The 13,475-nt window shown below is 42.3% G+C and overlaps 1 protein-coding gene across 6 annotated transcripts in view; it reads left to right on the top strand.

The window, feature by feature from the left end:
- Window positions 1-13,475, top strand: part of NIM1K (NIM1 serine/threonine protein kinase) — a 66,482-nt gene that overhangs the window by 12,299 nt on the left and 40,708 nt on the right. The window contains exon 1 of one of the 6 annotated variants that reach the window (XM_077896065.1): window positions 9,260-9,404. The exons of 3 other annotated variants lie outside the window; for them this stretch is intronic. The gene's annotated coding sequence lies outside the window, so the exon portion shown is untranslated. Of the gene's footprint in view, window positions 1-9,259; window positions 9,405-12,608; window positions 12,763-13,078; window positions 13,174-13,475 lie in introns of those variants that run through there. 2 more of the 6 variants (XM_077896062.1, XM_077896063.1) reach the window with 2 other exon arrangements.

Below are 13,475 nucleotides of genomic sequence, written 5' to 3'. Positions count from 1 at the left end.
TGCTGCTTACTTGGTTTAAGGCCGAGTCTCCTTACTTGGCATTGTTGTATAGGAACCTTTAGGAGTGTTATACCCTATTTTATTTTAGTGTTATACCCAAGTTACCAGAAACTTCTTGTTAAGGTCTTATTCTCCAGAATTATGTCTCCTGGCCAGCCCCAGCTGTGTGTGGTGGGGGCAGGGGGGCTTTCCAGCTTTTTTTTTTTTTTTTTTTAAGATTTTATTTATTCATGAGAGACACAGAGTGAGAGAGGCAGAAACACAGGGAGAAGGAGAAGCAGGCTCCATGCAGGGAGCCCGAAGTGGGACTCGATCCCAGGTCTCTAGGATCAGGCCCTGGACTGAAGGCGGCGCCAAACCGCTGACCCACCCGGGCTGCCCTGCTTTCCAGCTTCTATAGCAGAAGTCAAGGAAGGGAGAAAAGAGTTAGAAAGATGTTCATTGAGCCAGCCTGTAACTTTTATTTTTTTTTTAATTTTCTTTTTTTTTTAATTTTTTAAAAATTTATTTATGATAGTCACACACAGAGAGAGAGAGAGAGAGAGAGAGAGAGAGAGGCAGAGACACAGGCAGAGGGAGAAGCAGGCTCCATGCACCGGGAGCCCGACGTGGGATTCGATCCCGGGTCTCCAGGATCGCGCCCTGGGCCAAAGGCAGGCACCAAACCGCTGCGCCACCCAGGGATCCCCAGCCTGTAACTTTTGTCACATTGTCACTTATTGATAGAGAGCCCATATGTCCCCATAGGCCAGGGACAGCCCTGGTTTACACCTGTTGTCCCAGTGTGATTATTAAATAGCAACTCCTTCTATTCTCAAAATTGTCCTGGATTGAATGACAAATTCTATGTTCCCTCTATTTATTGAGTACTTGCTATTTAATGTAGGCTCTCAGTAAATAGTGGTTATTAATAAAAAAAAGATAGAATGCAAGCATAAGATAAATAATAAGCCAAGATCACATGTGATGAATGCCTGTTTGGTACAGGCAGCCAATGTGTTGGGTTTACAGGAAAGAGAAATGGGTGAATCTGTAAATGAGTTGGGGTGAGCTGATTAGGGTAGAGATGAAGTATAGGGGGAAATGTGACACCATGGCATGGAAAATAAATGGATTGGGTACAGTTCGGAAGATAGGAAAGTTTATGTGCCAGAGTTTGCTTTGAAAGGATGAATAATAACAGGGGCACCTGAGTGGCTCAGTCGGTTGAGCATCCAACTCTTGATTTCAGCTCAGGTCATGATCCCAGGGTCATGGGATTGAGCCCCACATCAAGCTCCATGTTCGGTGTGGAATCTGCTTGTCCCCCTCCCTCTGCCTGTCTCCAGGCTCATGCTCATTTGCTCTTTCTTTCAAATAAATAAATAAATAAATAAATAAATAAATAAATAAATAAATAAAATCTTAAAAAAAAAAAGACTAGCAATAAATAAGTCTTAACACTGCCTTTGTTTGAGTGATGAACACCTTGTAATATATGGGATACAATACTAAGATATTGATTTGGCCTAAGAGTATTTTGAGAACTTATGACACAAAATATAAAACATTTATATATTAAGTCACATATACTTTTCTGCCATCACAAAATTTATCAGAGAAATTTTGCATATGTGAAGAAACATTTTCTAGATTATCATCTTTTTTTAATAATAATTGATTGAGCAGGAGTAGGGAGAGGCAGAAGCAGACTCCCTGCTTAGCAGGGAGCTGGATGCAGGACTCAATCCCAGGACCCTGGGATCATGACTTGAGCTGAAGGCAGATGCTTAACCAACTGAGCCACCCAGGTGCCCCTCTAGATTATTATCTTGCAGAGCATATAGTAGAGTATGACCTTGAGCTGTTTAGTAATAAAACCCTCCTTCATCAGGAGAAAATATTTGTATCTTCTAAATTTTCTTTTGAGTTGATCTGAAAAGAAAATATTTACTTAGCTATTTTTTTTCCTTTGCTTGGTTTTAAAATCCCAATTTGTTTTATATATTCATTCATTCTGTTGGGCTGGGTTGGTTGGTGGGTTGACATAGCGGAAATAAGGTAAAGAAATTTGGTTCTTGTCTTATCCCTGGCCACCGACTAGTAAGTCTTTTTCCTCTCTGGATCTGTTTCTCAAATACAAAATAGAGATTAAATAATCCTATTTCCTCTCTACTTTGGGTTCCTAAGAGTCCATGAGTGGTTTGGGAAACCATGAGACAGCCAATCGTTTTACAGTCTCAGGTCACTTTGGTTTAAGGAGGTATTAAGAAGTAAGTTTGCGGGCAGCCCGGGTGGCTCAGCGTTTTAGCCCAGGGTGTGATCCTGGAGATCTGGGATCAAGTCCCATGTGGGGCTCCCGGCATGGAGACTGCTTCTCCCTCGCCTGTGTCTCTGCCTCTCTCTCTCTCTCTCTCTCTCTCTGTCTCTCATGAATAAGTAAATAAAATATTAAAAAAAAAAAGTAAGTTTGCAGAGGAAAACTGACATCAGGCCACGAAGTCCCTGAATGTCCATCTAAGCAACTTGCCATTCATTTTTGGCAGAAGGAAGCCATTTCCTAAACAGCATGGAAGATCAATGGCACTCTGATGGATTGGAGGGAAGAAAGACAAAGAAGGAAAAGACTTGTTTTATTCCAAGTTCTGAGCTATTTTACAGTGTTCAGTGACCTAACAACATGGTCCAAAGAGCAGAACACCAGTGAGGCTTAGCTCCCCTGTTGCTGGGTTGGTGTTCTGAGGAGTTCTAATGGCACATCACAGGTCTAATCACTGTGACGCTCTTCTGTTGGTAGATCAAGGCCAGCCCTCCCATTCCCATTCTATTATAGCTATCTGCCACTTTTCAGAGTTCACGTTATACTATTCCACTTGTAAAAAAGATCTACGATGGTACCTGTTTTCCCTAACCAAAAGAAACCTGAAGAGGATTTTGGCTTTTATGGAAAAAGTCAAAGAATAAAAATGCATTCAGCATTGGTTTTGCAGCGAGCCCTTACAGAGGTAGTGCCCCCGGAGCAGGGACAGAGGCGCCACCAACCTCTGTCCCTGGGAGCCACACTGAGCATCTCAGCATCAGCCAGCAGAGGTTTGAACTGTTGTCTGTGAGCATCTGTGCTTTATCTCCATTTATTTATTGTTTTTTAATTTTTTTTATTTACTTATGATAGTCACACAGAGAGAGAAAGAGAGAGGCAGAGACACAGGCAGAGGGAGAAGCAGGCTCCATGCCCTGGGAGCCCGACATGGGATTCGATCCTGTGTCTCCAGGATCGCGCCCTGGGCCAAAGGCAGGCGCCAAACCACTGTGCCACCCAGGGATCCCTATCTCCATTTATTTTGTGCAGCTGCTAGCAAAATATTTCCTAAAGTATCAGAAAAGCCCAAGAGAGGGATGCCTGGGTGGCTCAACGGTTAAGCGCCTGCCTTCTGCCCAGGGTGTGATCCTGGAGTTCTGGGATCCAGTCCCACGTCGGGCTCCCTGCATGGAGCTCTGAGGGAGCTCTGCCTGTGTCTCTGCCTCTCCCTCCCTCTCTCTCTCTGTCTCTCATGAATAAATAAATGAAATCTTTAGAAAAGAAAAGCCCAAGAGGGGTTATTTTTGGGGTCTGAGAATGCTAAAAAATTAAAATTAACAGTAATCGCTCCTTTACATTATGCCATCAAAGCTCATGAAAGGTTTTGCAGAAACTCTATACTTTCGAAAAGTGGCAGAAACCTGTATTTCCTTTCTAAATGACATCGCCAATATTCTGCAACCTTATTTCCCTATTACTTTTATTTTTGAAGGGAAAAATTTACAATCTAGATAATTTTTTTTAAGATTTTATTTATTTATTCATGAGAGACACACACAGAGAGAGAGGCAGAGATACAGGCAGAGGAAGAAGCAGGCTCCATGCAGGGAGCCTGATATGGGACTCGATCCCAGGTCTCCAGGATCACACCCTGGGCCGAAGGTGGTGCTAAACCACTGAGCCACCCAGGGATCTCCTACAATCTAGTAATTTGTCTGTCAGTCATCCAAACCAATTTTTGTTTAGATCTTCTCTTGGGAAATAATATTATCAAGTAGTTGAAGAGATTAGCATTCCAATATCATGCTGCCACTTTTAGGAGTAACCACACCATGGATTTTGATATTTAAGTTGCCTGTTGCAGTGATTTTCCCGTACTGATGTCTTCAAGTTTCCAAAGACTGCTGTTCCTGACCTGTTCCAAGATCCCATCTCTGATCACCACCTTTAATGTGGTTTGGAATTATTTTGGAATTTTTTTCTCCTTTTAAGTCTTCATCTTTACCTCCTCTCCTATCTTATCTTTCCCATTCCCAAAAACTCATTTCTTTTTTTTTCTTTTAAAGATTTTATTTATTTATTCATGAGAGACACATACACACACAGAGGCAGAGACCTAGGCAGAGGGAGAAGCAGGCTCCATGCAGGAAGCCTGACGTGGGATTTGATCCCGGGACTCTGGGACCATGCCCTGGGCCAAAGGCAGATGCTTAACTGCTGAGCCATCCAGGCATCCCTAAAACTCATTTCCTTTTATGAAATCTTCTTTAGGTAGATTTTGATTCTCTCAACTTTTAACTTGTCAGATTTAGAATTATCTGCTGAGCACTTCTACTTTAGCTAACTGATGGAAATGTTGAAAAAGATTCCTCCCAGTTCCATACTCAGGACAACTCATTGCCCTATCCAAAATTGTTCAAATCTCTGGGCTTCTGTGGCTATTCTGACCCACTCCTATGTAATGACTTTGCTCAGACCTCTTTTAGAAAGTATGAAGATGTGAATCTACATTATGAAATTGAAACAGGTCTGCTTGTATGTGGGTGGCACGGAGTACAAGACTAAATATACCATTTTAAGCCTTTTCACACATAAAAACACAGAACAGTTCAGATTTCAACTGAAATCCATTAAACTTACAGATTCATTTGGGGGAGAGTTTATGAATTTCTAATAGTATTCCCTTATTAAACATGGTATGTCTTTCCATTTATTAGATCTTGTTTTATGTTGTCCAATAAACACTCATAATTTTCATAATTTATGTCGCTCTCAACTCCTCTGTTGGATTTATGCTTAGGTATCTCATCAATGTTATTGCTACTCATATCAGTGGACTATGTCTTATTATTTCCTTATTATTACCAGATTACTGTTGGTAAATACAAATGTTATTGAATTTGCACTAATCTCATCTCCAGCAACACTCACTGTTAAACCTACGTATTAGTTCTAACGGCTTATAAATAGGGGTTCTGGAATTTTCTATGTTTAAAATCTGTGTCGGCAAATAGGAACACTTTTATTTCTCCCTTTTCAATATTTAGTTATTGTCTTCTTATCATTGGCTGGAGGCTGCAATAACTATTGAATAGAAGAGTGTTGGCCGGATTCTCGTGTTGACCGGATCGTGTTGACTTTGTAGAGAATGCTTCTAATATTGAGCCACTTAAGATATTGAGCCACTTAAAAAGATGCTATAGGTTTTTGGTAGGTAGCCTTAACTTGCTTGAGCAAGTTCCCCTGTATGCCTCATTTGCTAATATTTTTATTAATAATGAGTATACAATTTTATCAAATGCTTTTTCTGCATCTCCTGAGATATCCTTTTGCTTTTCTCCTTTAATTGAATTTTGTGTTGAATTAAACCCACACATCATCTATTGTTAAGCCATGCTTATATTCTTGGGAGAAATTTTACTCAGATGTGCTTTTATAGGGCAGCCCCGGTGGCCCAGCGGTTTAGGGCCACCTTCAGCCTGGGGTGTGATCTTGGAGACCCTGGATCGAGTCTCATGTCAGCCTCCCTGCATGGAGTCTGCTTCTCCCTCTGCCTGTGTCTCTGCCTCTCTCTCTCTGTCTGTCATGAATTAAAAAAAAAAAAAAAAAAAAAAGGTGCTTTTATAAACATATTGCTAGCTTTGATTTGGTACTACTATTTTTATTTTACATTTTTGGTATCTATGTTAGGGAGTGAAATTGGCTTATAATTTCACTTTCTTGTACAGTCTGCCTAACTTTCATCATGTATTCTCTTCCAAAAAAGCCTGAGTTGTGGTTGTAACCTAAAGTATAGTTTTGTTTCTTCTATGGTGTGTACATATACGGCAAACAATGCTATCCCTTCTTATTTATTACTTCCTTTGAAACATTTAAGTAATAATGATAATAATTATGACCCATTTTGGACTTTCTCTGTATAGTTGTCACTCAAAAGCACAATTATCTAGAGTTTCATCAAGTCAGTTTGGATACTTGCAGTAGTTATTTCTTATTGTTATTACTTGTTATTACAAGTCCATTACAAAGTTGAGAATAAAGAAGAATTTAATTTGTATATTAACTATCACTGATGTTCATCAAGCCTAATGGTTTATCTAAAAACAAAGCACTTTAAAGAATATTACTTTCTCATTCTCCTACCTGCCTTTGCTACTGTCACTGATTCATGTCATACCCAAACTTGGACTTCATGGCACTTGCTGGTTCCTTAGAGCATTATGTTCCACAGTAGAATACACCAAAGGAGGCAGCAAGTGGACTGGGGCAGGCTTGGATCCCATGCTGGCACTGCAGCTTCCCAGCTCTTTGAGTTTGGACAAATTCCTTAACCTCTCTAAAATTTTACTTATGCCATCAGTCAAATGGGAATTTTAATAGCTGTCTTGAAGAGTTTGTTATAATGATTAAATCTATAATATAAGCAAGCACAGCCTGGTATATTGTAAATGCTTAATAAAAGTAGCTTTTAGGATTCTTTCACTGTAAAAATGAATAAAATGCTAGCAATACTATGCTAGCACCAAATAAAAATATGGCTTCTCTCAAATGTCCTTCAAAAGGTGCTGTTGATTTGCAGATTTTAAGTTTATGTGACAGTACCTTTCATATCGTATGTCTTAATTCTTTTTCTTTTGACAAATATTTATTTGGTGCCTCCCATATCCTAGGACTAGATGCGAGGGAATATTGAAGATCTGAGATAATAAGCAGCAGAGTTCAGTCTAGAGAGACCAAACATAATTAGAATATGAACTGAGGGGATCCCTGGGTGGCGCAGCGGTTTGGCGCCTGCCTTTGGCCCAGAGTGCGATCCTGGAGACCCGGGATCAAATCCCACGTCGGGCTCCTGGTGCATGGAGCCTGCTTCTCCCTCTGCCTGTGTCTCTGCCTCTCTCTCTCTCTCTGTGTGACTATCATAAATAAATAAAAATTAAAAAAAAAGTATATGAACTGATAGAACATAAGATATGAAATATCAAGATGGGACATAAGGTAAAATGTGAGAATAGCAAGATAAGAGTTCAGTGGGACTCTTGAGAAAGAAGCAACTAACTGGCTAAGTAGAAGAAAACACAAAGAAAGTGATATTTCAGTAGGGTTGTAGAGGCTAAAAAAGGTAAGGAGCAGTGTGTTCCAGGCTGAGCAAACTGGATATATAAAACTATCCGGGCATGAAAAGATGTTTTATGTTAGGAAAGGTAAAACTTTAGGAATAAATTGCATAATTGATTCAGATGTCAGAACCTCCCTTCAGGGCTGGATATGTAGCTGTGAGTCTTTGAGCTTGAAGGAAGGGGGCCAGGGATGCTTTGAAACCTCTGCTAGACACTGACCCTCTGGTGTCCTAGAGGTAGGATTTAATTCCCTGCTAATTAGTGTTGGTTTTGGCTCCCCTGGGGAAGTTTAAACACATAAAGAAGGAAAGGAGTAGGGAGAAAGGCAAAGGCAAGTGCATGGATGTGTATGTTTGCTGAACTGTTTCAGAGGAATTGAGAAGTGCAGAAAAGGTCTTGAAAATAGAGCAGGGATTATTTTGCACGCTTTAAAATAAAGCAAATTTTGCTGGAGGCTGCTAACATCTCACACCCTAAAAATAAAAACAATGAGATATGGAACCTTTTTTTTTTTTTTTTTTAACTCTTAACTGTGATCATTTTAACCTCGTTAACCTTCCAAAGGGAAGCCATAATTGGGTTGCTTTTATTGTCTGTGGGCTGGAGCAAATGCTGGTCTGTAAACATTCTGATGCTTCCAACTCAAATAGCTTTCTTAGGAATGTCTACCCACATTTGAGGTGTGCTTCACTGGGAACCGTAGAATGTTATATAAAAGCAACGGGGCATCTCACCAAACCCCACAGTTTCAGAAATTTTCCAGCCAGAGGTGCTCTGGTTAGGGGCACTTATAACAGAGCCGCCCTTGTTTCAGGAGAAAACACTTGAAAGAGATTTGGAGTTTTAACATTTTTTGCCTTTATTTTTTCTTTATCATAGAACAGTTGTTAGTAGTGCTGTTGTTTTTCCACCAGAGAAGGATATGAAAGAAATATCTATTTCTGTATCTTCCAGGATCCATACTAGCCTTTTTTTTTTTATTTTATTTATTTATTCACGAGACACACACACACATACACACACAGAGAGAGAGACAGAGAGAGAGACAGAGACAGAGAGGCAGAGACACAGGCAGAGGGAGAAGCAGGCTCCATGCAAGGAGCCTGACGTGGGATTCGATCTTGGGGCTCCAGGGTCACGCCATGGGCCGAGGGCAGACCAGACACTCAAGCGCTGAGCCACCCAGGCATCCCTCCATACTAGCTTTTAAACTATCTGTACAACAGGAGCACCTGGGTGGCTCAGTCGGTGAGCGTCTGCCTTGGGTGCAGGTCATGATCCCTTTGGGCTCCCTGCTCAGTGGGGAGCCTGCTTCTCTCTCTCCCTCTGCTGCTCCTTCCTCCTTGTGCTCACGCTCTTTCTCATCAATTAAAAAAAAATCTTTTAAAAAAACATCTATACAACTCAGATCCACTCAGGCAGCATTTATGAACTCCTCCTGGGTACTCAGTGTCCAGAATCCTGAAGCTAATAAGATTGAGGACATGCCCCATAGAAACCCGCATTCCAGTAGGGAGGACAAATATGTACACAAGTAGCACAAGCACTAGACGGAATTTGAGGATCTTCAAGGAAAACACAGAGTTCATGGAGGAAATATCAGGGGAAGAGCTGAATTGTGTGTGGACTATCAGGAAGAGAAGAGAAGGGAATTTAGGCCAAATTTGAATAGCAAGTAGACTTTTAATCATGAGGTGATTGAAATGAGGAAAAGAATGGAACTAATCTCCTGTAAAACAAGAATTTAAAGTAATTGTTGTGCTTAACAACAAAATACACCTGTTTTAATTTGCTTATTCATTCGTCTATTCCATAAACGAGTACTGACTACCTGTGCCAACTAGCTGTGCTGTGCCAGGCACTGCGCAGAGATAGGCGACGAGCACAGCCTTCCTCCCGGCCCTCAGCACCCTCACCGTCAGCAAAGATGGACAGAGACGTTCACACAAGAGACAGTATCCACAGAGACGCGTGCGAAATTCGCTGAAAGTCTCTTGGACTCAAAGGAGGTGAGGAAGCCTTCACAGTGGGATAGAGTTTTGAAGGTTCAGTGGGGGATGGGTTGAAGAAAACAGTCCTGGTAGAAGGAACCATTGGAGGCTACTGCTCCTCGTCAGCCCAACACACACTGTGGATGGAATTCAAGCAAAGATCGCCGAAGATGTCTAATGAAACACAGGTTCTGATTTTTCTTAGGAGCCTTGAAAAAAAATATATCAAGTATCAAAATATTTTAAGACTTGTATTGCCTCCTCCCTGCCAGTGCCCTAAAGCATGCATCTCCACCTATTGTGGGGTCCAGCCTTGCTGGGTTGAGGCAGCAGTCAAGGGTAAAAGGACTGGGGTGGTATTGACGCCGGAAGATTTAGGACTTGCTTCACCTTTAAGACTAGGAGAAGGCAAGAGAGAAGTCTGGGTTGGTGCTCAGATGTCTGACTTGGCTGACAGGGTGTTGGCCACACCCTGCCTTGGGATTTCTACTCCGCCATGTGTCATTCTGGTCATTCCCCATGTCTGGCAGAGGCCCCTCGGAGGCAGGCAGGCCTCCAACACTTGTTGCCCTTGCAGAGTCCCTCCATTTTTTGCACTTAGTCCAGGCTCCAAAGGGTGTTTTATAATGGCCCCCTCTGAGGGCCCCAAGCAAATCCTCACAGGCTTTCAAGTCCTCAGGACCAGATTCAGCCTCTGACATAAGTATCATTTCAGCACAGCTGTCAGGAGGCTCCTGATACATGCTTGGCTCAGGACAGGAGGGCTCAGCAGGGGCTCCCAATCCTCTCACTCATCTCTTGTACTCCCTCCCCTGGCTAGTGCTCCTCCAAGCAAAGGTAACCTGGTCCCCTTACTCCCTGCGGGACTGTGGCTCAGTGACAATAAAGAGAAGATGCAAGGGATCCCTGGGTGGCGCAGCGGTTTGGCGCCTGCCTTTGGCCCAGGGCGCGATCCTGGAGACCCTGGATCGAATCCCACGTCGGGCTCCCGGTGCATGGAGCCTGCCTCTCCCTCTGCCTATGTCTCTGCCTCTCTCTCTCTCTCTCTCTCTGTGACTATCATAAATAAATAAAAATTTAAAAAAATTAAAAAAAAAAAAAAAGAGAAGATGCAGCCTGATGGAGACCCATCCTTATCCCAGCGTCACGCATAATTAACCCACTCCCAGCCCCCAAGTCTGTCTGGGAACAAAGCCCCAGGCAACAGCTAAATATATCTCTGGGATTGTTCCTGAATATTCTGAAGTGTCAAAGACTGAAAGACTTTTCCATCTTATCCTGGGCCTAGCATTCACTACATTGTTTTCTTCAGGATTCCCAAAGCCCCAGCTTCAAGAGAAACAAACAAAAAATATCTACAGGTACATTATCAATAGAGGTTTAGCTTCCTCTCCACATTCTCGCAGGCCCAGGGCAGGATACAGGCTCCCTACATGCCATGTATTTTCATCACCAATAATTGAGCGTCTAAGTCTGCTTGGGAATCTATTCTGTAGTCGGATGGTAACTATGTCACCATTTCAAGTGCTTGATTTAATATGGTGCCAGATTTCATTTCTTTCTAAGTCATCCTATTTCTGGATTCAAAACTTTAAAAAAGATCTCATCTTTGGAGTGCTGGACTAGACCATCTCAGTCGGGGGGGCCAGTGTATCATACTGGGGATGAGTCACTTTTACATTCGTGGTCATCAGAAATCAGCCACAATTCCCAGATATTGGTGAAGATAAGTGTATATTTTTAGCCCTTAAGCCAAGAAAATTTCTGTTGTAATCATAGTCAAAAAAGTATCAACAGCAAAGGTACACACAGAAGAATACAGAGTAAAATATGACAGAGCTCTTCGAATTTTCCCCCTTCACCCCAATTTCATTTCCCTCCTTGTCAACAGCTAGGAACCCCATACATCCAGAACCTTCCCTGCACTTTGCAGATATCTTTCCTTTTTTTTTTTTTTTTTTAAGATTTTATTCTTTTATTAATGAGAGACAGACAGAGACACAGGCAGAGGGAGAAGCAGGGTGCATGCAGGGAGCCCAACATGGGATTTGATCCTGCGACTCCAGGATCACACCCTGGGCCAAAGGCAGGCCTTAAACTGGTGAGCCACCCAGGCGTCCTGATATCTTTCCTTATACATGAATATAGATCCCTGCTTAAGTGAGGAGTGACTATTTCCATGAAGCTCTCAGAAATCCCATTTCATGGACCCTGTGGTCATTCCCCTATGATCTCTTATTTTTACAGTTATACGTAATTCATGAAATTCAAACTCAAGTAGTACAGGGTGGGGAGAGGGGAGTGTGGGCTGGGAATCACAGTGGAACCCTTGATGCATCCTTCTGAATCTTTGCATGTTCGGTCTGTGATCTTCTTGCAGTTTTTTTTTTTTTTTTCTCTTCTTGCAGTTTTATGCATTGAAATAATATCTAGTCTCTAGAGCTCAAGCTTTTTTCCGAGCTGCCCTGTGAGATGAGAGATCCTCATTATCTACTTTGACTTGCCTCCTTGGGGAGATTGCTTCAGCCAGAAATACCGGTCAATTAGCAAGCACGAGGGAACAGTCTGTAATTCTCAGAACTGGCTTCCAAAGCCTCCAGGCTCCCTGGTGGGCAACACTTAAGCTGCCTCCTTAGCACTGTGTAATCACTTCTCCCATCAGCCCCAGAATGGTGGCTGCTCTGGGGAAGAAAGTGTCTCTAATTACATTTGCTTCTCTCTTCCTCAATTGCAAAGGTCCTCTGTGCGGAGGTCTGTGCCAACCGGTTCTTGGAGAAATAAAGGCACAGCCAGCCACGAGAAGGCCCTCCCTCCCCTTTTAGAGAGCAGTTTCTTTTGCTTTTTGTTAAGCCAGGTAGGCCCATGTGACCTTCTACTTCGCTACTCATACTCTTTTTTTTTTTTTTTTAGATTATTTATGTATTCATGAGAGAGGCAGAGACACAGGCAGAGGGAGAAGCAGGCTCCCTGCGAGGAGCCCAATGGGGGACTCGATTCCAGGACCCCGGGATCAGGACCTGAGCTAAAGGCAGGCGCTCAACCACTGAGCCACCCAGGCGTCCCAACCATTCATGTTCTTAAATGGATTTACATCATTATTTACCAGGCTCTCTTCAGATGAAAGACCAGTTTGGTTTTGCTGTATTTTCTCTTCATGTAAAGTCCAGAGTGACTGCATGATTTATGAATTTCCTTCCCCACTTTAGAGGTTTTTCAGTTTCCCATCAAGAAGAACACTTTTTTTTTTTTTTAAGAGTTTACTTATTTATTCATGAGAGAGAGAGAGAGAGAGAGAGGCAGAGAGAAGCAGGCTCCTTGCAAGGATCCTGATGTGGGACTCGATCCCGGGACCCCAGGATCACGCCCTGAGCCTAAGGTAGGTGCTCAACCACTGAGCCATCGAGGCATCCCCACTTTTTTGTTTTAAAAAAGCCACTTAATCTTTGATCCTGGTATATTTATAGGTATAAACCTATAAAGACAGGTAAATGCCCTTTATTACCATTTTCTTTCCTGAGAGCATTTAAAAATGTAGAGAGGCTATATTTTATATGGACTAAATTGCTCTGGTCTGAAGACCTCAGGAATGATTTTCTGTGAGATGAGTTGAGGGGGTGTCCTTTATTGGAAACCGGGCAGGGAGTTGTCACTGTGTCTGCTCCCAGCTGGCCCTAAGCCAGCCTCCTACCAAATTACGAGTTGTTCTTCATGACAACGGATGAAAGGCTGCAGCAGCTGAGATCAGATGTAGTGGCCATGGATGTAAAAGAACGTCTTTTCCCCTCTGGTATGCAAGATTTGAGTTTAAATGTGAACGATGTCTTGAGATCAACGCATTCAGTACCTTTTAGTGATGCAGTAAAGAAAAGTATCCAAAATTGAATAGAAAGATAGGGAAACGTTTGCTTAATGAATGAAGGCTTTTTGGAAAAAATGAGCAAGGATAAAGTATTTTGGGGAAGCGTGGACAAGTCATGTAACCTCTCTGGGCCTTTGTCCCCTCATTCCTAAAACAAAGAGGTTAGAGGAGAGGAGCACTGAGGTGTCTTCTATTTCTAACATTCCAGGATTGCACAGTTCTTCCTTCTG

This window comes from Canis aureus, chromosome 4 (genome assembly GCF_053574225.1).
Source record: "Canis aureus isolate CA01 chromosome 4, VMU_Caureus_v.1.0, whole genome shotgun sequence".
Taxonomy (NCBI): Eukaryota; Metazoa; Chordata; class Mammalia; order Carnivora; family Canidae; genus Canis; species Canis aureus.
This window is presented reverse-complemented; position numbering and strand designations above follow the sequence as displayed.